General features: G+C 40.2%; 1 non-coding gene across 1 annotated transcript; it reads right to left on the reverse strand.

The window, feature by feature from the left end:
• Positions 1 to 3977: 3977 nt before the first annotated feature.
• LOC145625956 (small nucleolar RNA R71) lies at positions 3978 to 4083 on the reverse strand. Its single transcript, XR_014110846.1, has one exon. It is a non-coding gene; the product is annotated as a small nucleolar RNA R71 (small nucleolar RNA).
• Between the last annotated feature and the right edge of the window lie 4835 nt (positions 4084 to 8918).

An 8918-nucleotide genomic window follows, 5' to 3' on the forward strand; every position in this document is an offset into this window, starting at 1 on the left:
TTTTCACTATAAGAATCGAGTAGAGGCCAATACGGGCGAATGTGACTCCATGACTCACTTCGTACCATCATCCCCGATCCTCCTTTCGTGGTTCCGAACCATATGGAGTTAGTAATCTCATGGATTATGAATGGGGTGTAACCTTCACTGGTCAATCGTTGTTGCCTTCGTTGTCCCTTTATCGTGGTTGCCTTTTATGATCCGTGAACGGTTTACAAGTTCCTTAAAAACTTGTTGGCGGCTCCCTACTTTCCTTGTCCCTAATCGTATACGTCAATTCCCACTTCCTATGAGTGCCAAGCATATTCACACATGCTTTAACGTAGGCACACTTCGAGCGACGCCTACAAAACCAAATCAGTATTTAAATAGAAAACGAAAATATTTTCTCATCAAAAACTGGAAATTGTTCTAAAATCATGATAAACTGATCAGAAAATAAAACTATGAAGCTATTTCTGGCCACTCGAACACTTTTAGTGCACCTTCATATTCTATTTCCATTGATAGCTTCACTTACAGTTCCTGCGCAACATTGATAATGTGAAGCACTGTAAATTGGTATCACATACCTAAGTGAAAGATAAAATGTTTATAGCAAGAGTATTAGGTAACTTTTACCCGTTACTTCATCCTAGTGAGGACATCCTTGTTCAAGCTTTGGCTTATTCTCCTTTCAAGTAATTCTCTACATGATTCTTGAGTAAATCAACTAGCCTGACCGCAGAATCCTCATCATCTTGAGAAAGCTTTTCGAGGTCAAAACCATCATGTAGAGAATATAGAATTATATCATGAACCTGATGATCTTTTTATGGTCTCCCTAACATACTTATGCGGTTAAATAGTTGAACCATCATGTCCACATGAATCTGTACTGACTGGCCTGGCAAGAGTTTTTTTTTGAAATTATCTCGCCATTGATCTTGTAGGTTTCAAACCTAATATTTCCAGTCCAAAAGTCATCGTTCTTCGGAACCATTTTAATGATTTCCTCGACGTTTCCATCAAATTCACCATCAACATGGGAATTAAGTATTCCATTGCAAACATCACGTAAGCACTTGAATAAGACATAAGGTTCATAGTCCATAAATCTTCTAGCCCAATCCTCTGGAATAGAAGACAACATTACATATGCGACTCTCTTAGAATCTGAAACATTTCTCAAATGTTTCTCAAGAGTCATTGCTGGACTAACTCTGCCTCGATTGGTAAGTCTAAACGAGATTCGAGATTTTTGTTCCTTAGAACACTTCTAAGTTCGCTTTCCCAATCGTTGAAGTTAAGAAAATTAAGCCTTGTTTTCATTGTTGGTGGTAAAGAATTATTGTCATCATTGTTGCGGCTACCCATCTATGTCAAAATAAGGCAAAGTTTAATAATTATGTTTAATTTAAATTTAAAATACTATAAACAGATTAACTAGGTAACTTTAAAGCACTTTATTAAAACATTTATTAATCCCAATTAAATTTTAAGTGATTCCAAGATCCTTTATTTGTGTAATAGTTGACCGGACAGAGGCCCTACCATCAAGCATTACATTTTCAAGGTAAGTAAACTCTTTACTGATTACAACTCTTTTAACTCTTGGTTGAATAATTAACCATCATATGTTTAATAATTACCCTTTGCTTCAAGGTTCTAAACACTTTAGGTAACCTTGTTGAGAATTGATGAGTGTCATTTATGGCATTCATAGGGTAGTATTTTAGGATGATTTCATCTTTCTTTTTATGCTTTCTTATCTTATTTTTGGTCCTTTTTCCTTTAATTCCTTTCTTTCTTTCTTTCCTTGTGTTTTTCGTGTTTTCTGCGTGTTTTCCTTTTATTTGGTTCTTTTTCCCTTTTATTCCTTTTCTTTGTTTGTTTTTGTAGGTACCTAGGATTTGTCTCTGCAAGAGAATCAAGATGGGCTATATTGACTAAGTAAGGAGGAAATAATCGGCTTGGAGAGGGCTCAGAGAGGGCATGGAGAGGGAATCAAGCCCTCCAATCTACCGCGGGCGCGGGTACTGAAGGTCGCGGGCGCGGGCTCTTATGCACCAAATTGGCAGATTTCGACTAGGAACTCTCCGCGGTCTGGCCGCGGGATTGCCGCGGGCGAGGGTAGTTTGGAGAGCCTGCTCGTACCAGAGAGACTGCGGCCCTCTGATCACCCTTTGGGAGCAGGGGATTCGTCGCGTTTTTGCCGCGGGCGCTGGTGCTTTTGCCGCGGGCGCGGGTGTTGCCCAGAAAGCCTGCGGAGTTTTTAATGGGTTCCGTACCCATTTTTCCGCGGGCGCGGGGTTTATTCGAGAGGGCGCGGGAATCCCGTGTTTCTTCTTTGCCTATAAATACACTTGTAATTCCTTTTTGAAGATAACTTTTAGATAATTTTCATTAGCTTAATTTTAGAGAGAGAAGTTAGAGAGAAGTTCTTGGTATTGGATTTGTATTTCAACATTGGATCAATTGAGCTTGGATTTTTTTATTTTCAATCATTAATGTTAGTAAGATTTTCTTCTTCTAGTTCATCTCTTACTTGATTGATTTAGTTTCATCTTTGATTGTTTGTATTGCTTGGATTTGAATTGGATATTGTAGTTGATATTGCTTTCTCTTGATTTTGATTTAGAATGATGATCAATGCTAATTCTAGTGATTTGTTCTTGAGTTACACAATGATTAGTGAGTAGATTAGTTGCTAGGGAGAAGGGGAAGCATGCTTGATTGATAATTTGTGCTAGTTGATGATCTTTGATTGATTGAATTGTTGCAATTAAATTGGTTGATATAGTTTTGCATGTGATTAATTAGATTAGGAATGATCAACCTATAAGATTAATCTAGATTGCATTGCATTTCTTAATGACATGACCCATCAATTTGAGAATTGCTTTAACTGATTGAGTTTGATTGTGAATTTCCTTGATTAGCCATTCATAGTGACCCCTAGTTTGGCCTATAGGAGATAGCTCTTGAACTCTCTTGATTGCTACAATGTTTTGTCCTTTGCAATGCTTGAAATCAAACGAAGAAATTGTCGATTAGCACAATTATTGAATTAGCATGTGGAACCAATATCCCTAGCATTTAGCTTATTGATTTACTTGATTAGTCTAATTTTGCTATCATAACACCAACCATTTTCTCACTTTAATCTCTGAAATAGCTTGATTTAGGCTAAATATAACACCAACTAACTCCTTTGGGTTCGACCCTATACTTACCTATACTTGTTTTAGGTTGGTGTATGATTTAATAAATAGTGTTTGATTTTGGGATAGGCAATTAACGACTAGTTTATTCCTCTATCAAAATGGCGCCGTTGCCGGGGAGTGAAATTGGTGCTTAGCTTTAGTTTTTGATTCTATTTCATTTTAATTGAAAAAAAAAAATTAAATACAAAAAGATTTTGTTTCTTAAGGCTACCTTTGTAGCCGTGCTACTAATATTTTCATTGAAGTTTTGCATGCATATAGCTCGTGATCGATCCATTGTGCCTTTTGACCCGGAAATCGAAAGGACTCTTTCAAGGAGAAGAACTGCTAGTCGATCCTTTGAATTTAGTTCTTCAAGCGAAGAAGGATTTGAAGAGGAACTAGGCATGGGAGATAAACCAAGAGTTGCTTTGAAAGAATTGGGAATTCTCGGTGCGTACAAGTTTGAGAGTGGAATTGCTCCACCTACAACACCGGCGAATGACTTCGAAATTAGGCCGGATATGATCGCTTTGATCGAAAGGAGACAATATAGCGGAGCTAAGAATGAGAGTTCGTTGAACCATCTCAAGGAGTTCGAAAAGTATTGCAACACTATCAAAGTGAACGGAGTTTCTCAAGAATTCATCTGGCTAAAGTTGTTTCCATTTTCTCTCCTAGGCCGAGCCTTGGAGTGGTTGGATAAGGAGGTAAAGCCAAATTCCCTTCGAACATGGGACGAAGTCACCAAGGAATTCTTGTCCCGATTCTACCCACAAAAGAAAACGGCGGAGGCTAGAGCTTTGATTCAAGGGTTCAAGCAAAGACCTAATGAAAGCCTCTACGAAGCATGGGAGAGGTATAAAGAGTACCAAAGGGAATGTCCCCACCACGGAATTCCAACCTATCAAGTCATTCAAATTTTCTATGGTGGCCTAAGTCCTCAAGGCAAATCATGCCTTGATGGGGGTGCCGGAGGTCCCATAATGAATCGGACGGAAGAGGAAGTGGTGGACATTATAGAGGACGTGGTTAAGTACTATAGAGATTGGCAAGATGGTGAGAGGGATTCAACTAGCAAGAGTGGCTCTTCGGTGTACTCAATAGACCATCTAAATGCGATCAACAAATTATCCTCACAAATGACAAACTTGGGGAAAGAAATGACCGCGATCAAGGCCAAGTTAGAAGGCTCCTTTTCTTCTCAAGCTTCGAATTCTCCCTCCCAATTTAAGGGGAGAGGTACCTTTTCTAACTCTCAACCCCCTCCCTCTTCAAATAACATGCCTAGTGGTTGCTTGTTTTGTGATGCATGTGGATCCTATGATCATGACTCATGTAATTGCCCTCATGATTCTCCGGAATGTGGTGATGATTTTGATAATAGTGAGAGTGAGCATGTGAATTATGTGTCAAATAATAATGTGCAAAGGTTTGATAATCAAAGAGGTCAATGGAATAGGAATTACCAAAACCAAGGTAATTTTGACAACTATAACCAAGGTGGTGGTTATAGGAACCAAGGGAACCAAAGTTCTCGTGGCAACTATAACAATCACGGTTATAGTAGTCAAAATCAAAACCAAAATTATGGTAATCAAAACCAAAGTTATGGAAATCATAACCAAGGGAGTGGAAACCATAATCAAGGTTATGGTCAAAATCAAAATAGGGGTAATTGGAACAATCAAGGTAGGGGCAATTTTCGAAATAATTATCAAAGAGGTCCCCCACCCGGATTTGTTCCAAAGACTCAAGGTGAAAATTCCTATTCACAATCTTCTTCTTCTAGGACCAATTTGGAGGAAATAATTGAAAATCAAACCAAGTTGTTGAACACATATATGGCCGTTAGTGACAAGAAGTTCAATGAAATGATAACCCACAACAAAATGCTCGAAAACCAAATTTCTCAACTTGCTAGTGCTTTGAAAGACCAAGCAAGCCCTTCTTCTTTACCTTCCCAAGGCCTAGATCCCAAGAAACCCGTGAATGCTATTGTTACAAGGAGTGGTAAGGTTCTTGAGGAGAGATTGCCAAGGAGGAGTGATAACAAGGAGGTCCCCAAGGAAGTTTTGGTTGAGAATGACGGAAGTAGAGCATCTTTAGATGAGGTTGTGGTTGAGACACCAAGAGAGGTGAGAGTAGAGAAAGAGATTGTGAAATCCAAGCTCCCTTATCCCCTAAAATTCATGAGACACAAGTTGGATGAGCAATTTGGGAGATTTATTGATATGCTCAAACAAGTTTACCTTTCTCTACCTTTCACCGATGTGATGAACCAAATGCCTAATTATGCCAAATTCCTCAAAGACATTTTGAGCGGAAAGAGGACTTGTGATGTTGTGGAGACTATCAATTTGACTGAAAATTGTAGTGCGATCATCATGAACAAAATGCCACCCAAGTTGAAAGACCCCGGAAACTTTTCCATCCCTTGTGCTATTAACAAGATGCAATTTGATAATGCCTTATGTGACTTAGGAGCTAGTGTAAGCTTAATGTCATATTCGGTTTATCAAAGACTTGATCTAGGGGAACTCTTACCTTTTAACATTACCTTTCAACTAGCCGATAGGTCAATCAAGTTTCCAAAAGGTAAAGTGGAAGATGTTCTATTGAGGGTTGGGAAGTTTGTGCTCCCGGTGGATTTTGTTGATTTAGGAATGGATGAAGATGCTACAATTTCAATTATTCTAGGTAGACCCTTTCTTGCTACCTCGGGTGCTATGATAGATGTAAAGTGTGCAAAGATTTCCCTTAAGGTAGGAGATGAGGTCATAGAATTCGATTTGAATGAAAGCATGAAATATCCAAGTTCTTCTCTTGAAAATTGCATGATGATTGACTCTCTTGATCATGTTGTGTCTTCCATGCATGAGAACTTGCTCACCTCTAACGATGCTCTTGAGAATGTTTTGTTGAACAAAGACAAGCTAAGTTTACCGTGCAAGGAGGTAGCGTTATATGAGGAAGTGAATGAACAATTGTGCTTGAAGATCTCAAGCCATGAAGCTTTGCAAGTGGCCGCAACAAAAGAAGGTAAAGGTGTGCCTATGGTAGAGCTCAAACCTATACCATCACACCTTAGGTATGAATTCTTAGGCCCAAATTCCACTTACCCCGTAATTGTTAGTGCATCCTTGAGCGAGAGCCAAGCTCAAGCGTTATGTTGTGTCTTGAGAAAGCACCAAGGTGCTTTAGGCTATACTATCGATGATCTTAAAGGTATAAGCCCCGCTTTGTGTACGCACCACATAACGCTTGAGGAAGGCACCCTTCCTTCTATTGAACGACAAAGAAAGCTACACCCTCAAATGGGAGAGGTGGTGAAAAAAAAGAGATCACCAAGCTCTTGGATGCGGGAATCATATTCCCCATCTCAAGCTCTAGGTGGGTTTCTCCCGTTCATGTCGTTCCTAAGAAGGGGGGTATGACCGTAGTCAAGAATGAGAGAGGTGAGCTCATTCCAACTAGGACGGTCACCGGTTGGAGGATGTGTATAGACTATAGACGTCTAAATACATCCACCAAAAAGGATCACTTTCCCTTTCCATTCATTGATCAAATGTTAGAGAGACTAACAAGGCACAAGTTCTATTGCTTCCTTGATGGCTATTCGCGATTTTTCCAAATTCCAATCCACCCCGAAGATCAAGAGAAGACAACATTTACATGCCCCTATGGGACCTTTGCCTATAGGAGAATGCCCTTTGGCCTTTGTAGTGCCCCCACAACTTTCCAAAGGTGCATGATGAGCATTTTTGGAGACATGTTGGAGGAAGAAATGGAGGTATTTATGGATGATTTCTCCGTAGGTGGGGTTTCATCTGAAGAGTGCCTACTTAATCTTGAGAAATGTTTGGTTCGGTGTGTAAAGGTTAATCTTGTCTTGAATTGGGAAAAATGCCATTTCATGGTGGAGGAAGGGATAGTGCTTGGGCATAAGATCTCTCATTAAGGAATAGAGGTGGATAAGGCCAAAATTGAGGTTATTGAGAAGCTTCCACCTTTAGTGAATGTCAAGGGAGTGAGATCATTTTTGGGTCATGCGGGTTTCTATAGAAGATTCATCAAGGATTTCTCACTCATTGCCAAGCCCCTTAATGATCTTCGTCAAAAATATGTTGAGTTCGTTTTTGATGATAAATGCTTGGAATCCTTTAATAGATTGAAGAAGGCCCTAATCTCTACCCCCATTGTTCAAGCCCCAAGATGGGATTTGCCCTTTGAATTGATGTGTGATGCTAGTGATTGGGCAATTGGAGGTGTTTTGGGACAACGTGTGGACAAGAAGCTTTATGTGATTTACTATATGTCCAAGACTCTAAATGGGGCCCAAAAGAATTACACAACAACGGAAAAAGAATTCTTGGCCATTGTTCACTTTTTCGAGAAATTCCGGTGTTATTTGTTAGGTTCCAAGACCATTGTCTTCACGGATCATGCGGCTCTCAAGTATCTCTTTGCCAAGAAAGAGTCCAAGATAAGGTTGATTCGTTGGGTGCTTGAATTACAAACTTTTGAAATAGAGATTAGGGATAAGAAGGGTGCGGAAAATGTTATGGCGGACCATCTTTCTCGCCTTGAGGGTGATCAAATTCATGATGATGGTCTATCAATTGAAGATAGAATGCTTGATGATGTCTTGTATGCCATTAAGGTTAAGGATCTCCCATGGTATGCCGACTTGGTGAACTTTCTAGCATGTGGGGAGTTTTCACCTTCTTTCTCCAACAACCAAAAGAAGAAGCTCAAGAGGGAGGCAAGACATTAATTGTGGGATGAACCAATCTTGTATAAACGCGGGGTGGATGGCTTGCTTCGGCGTTGTGTCCCGAATGAAGAGGTCCCAAGTGTTCTAAAGATGTGCCATTAGGATCCAAGTGGCGGTCATATGGGCGTTTCAAAAACCGCCACTAAGGTTCTTCAATGTGGTTTGTGGTGGCCGCATCTCTTCAAAGATTCGTGGGGCTTTGTAAAGTCATGCGACCGATGTCAAAGGGTTCCTATTCTTGAGTTAGAGGTGTTCGATGTTTGGGGGATTGACTTCATGGGACCATTCCCATCTTCATATGGTAATCAATTCATACTTGTGGCTGTGGACTATGTTTCTAAATGGGTTGAGGCCAGTGCCTCCCCTACTAATGACCACAAAGTAGTGTTGAAGTTGTTCAATAAAATCATCCTCCCAAGGTTTGGCGTGCCTAAGGCTGTGATAAGCAATAACTGATCTCATTTTGTTCACAACGCCTTCCAAAAGATGTTGAGGAAACATGAAGTGCATCAACGGTTCGACCTCCCATATGATCCTCAATCGAGTGGCCAAGTCGAGGTCTCCAATTGTCAAATAAAGCTCATTCTTGAGAAGACGGTTGCAAGGAATAGAAAGGATTGGTCGGACAAGTTAGATAATGCTCTTTGGGCTTATAGGACGGCTTTGAAGACGCCTATTGGTACCACTCCATATCTCCTTGTCTATGGCAAGTCTTGCCATCTCCCGGTGGAGCTTGAACACCGTACTTTATGGGCAATCAAAAAGATAAACTTTGATTTAGAAACTGCGGGGGAGAAACGGTGGTTGGATCTTCATGAGCTAGAGGAGCTTAGACTTGATGCTTATGACTGTGCTAGCACCTACAAAGCTCGTTCCAAAGAAGCTTATGATAAGATTATTGAGAAGAAGGAGTTTTGTGTGGGTGATAAAGTCCTCCTCTACCACTCGAGAATGAA

This window comes from Chenopodium album, chromosome 3 (genome assembly GCF_948465745.1).
Source record: "Chenopodium album chromosome 3, dcCheAlbu1.1, whole genome shotgun sequence".
Taxonomy (NCBI): domain Eukaryota; kingdom Viridiplantae; phylum Streptophyta; class Magnoliopsida; order Caryophyllales; family Amaranthaceae; genus Chenopodium; species Chenopodium album.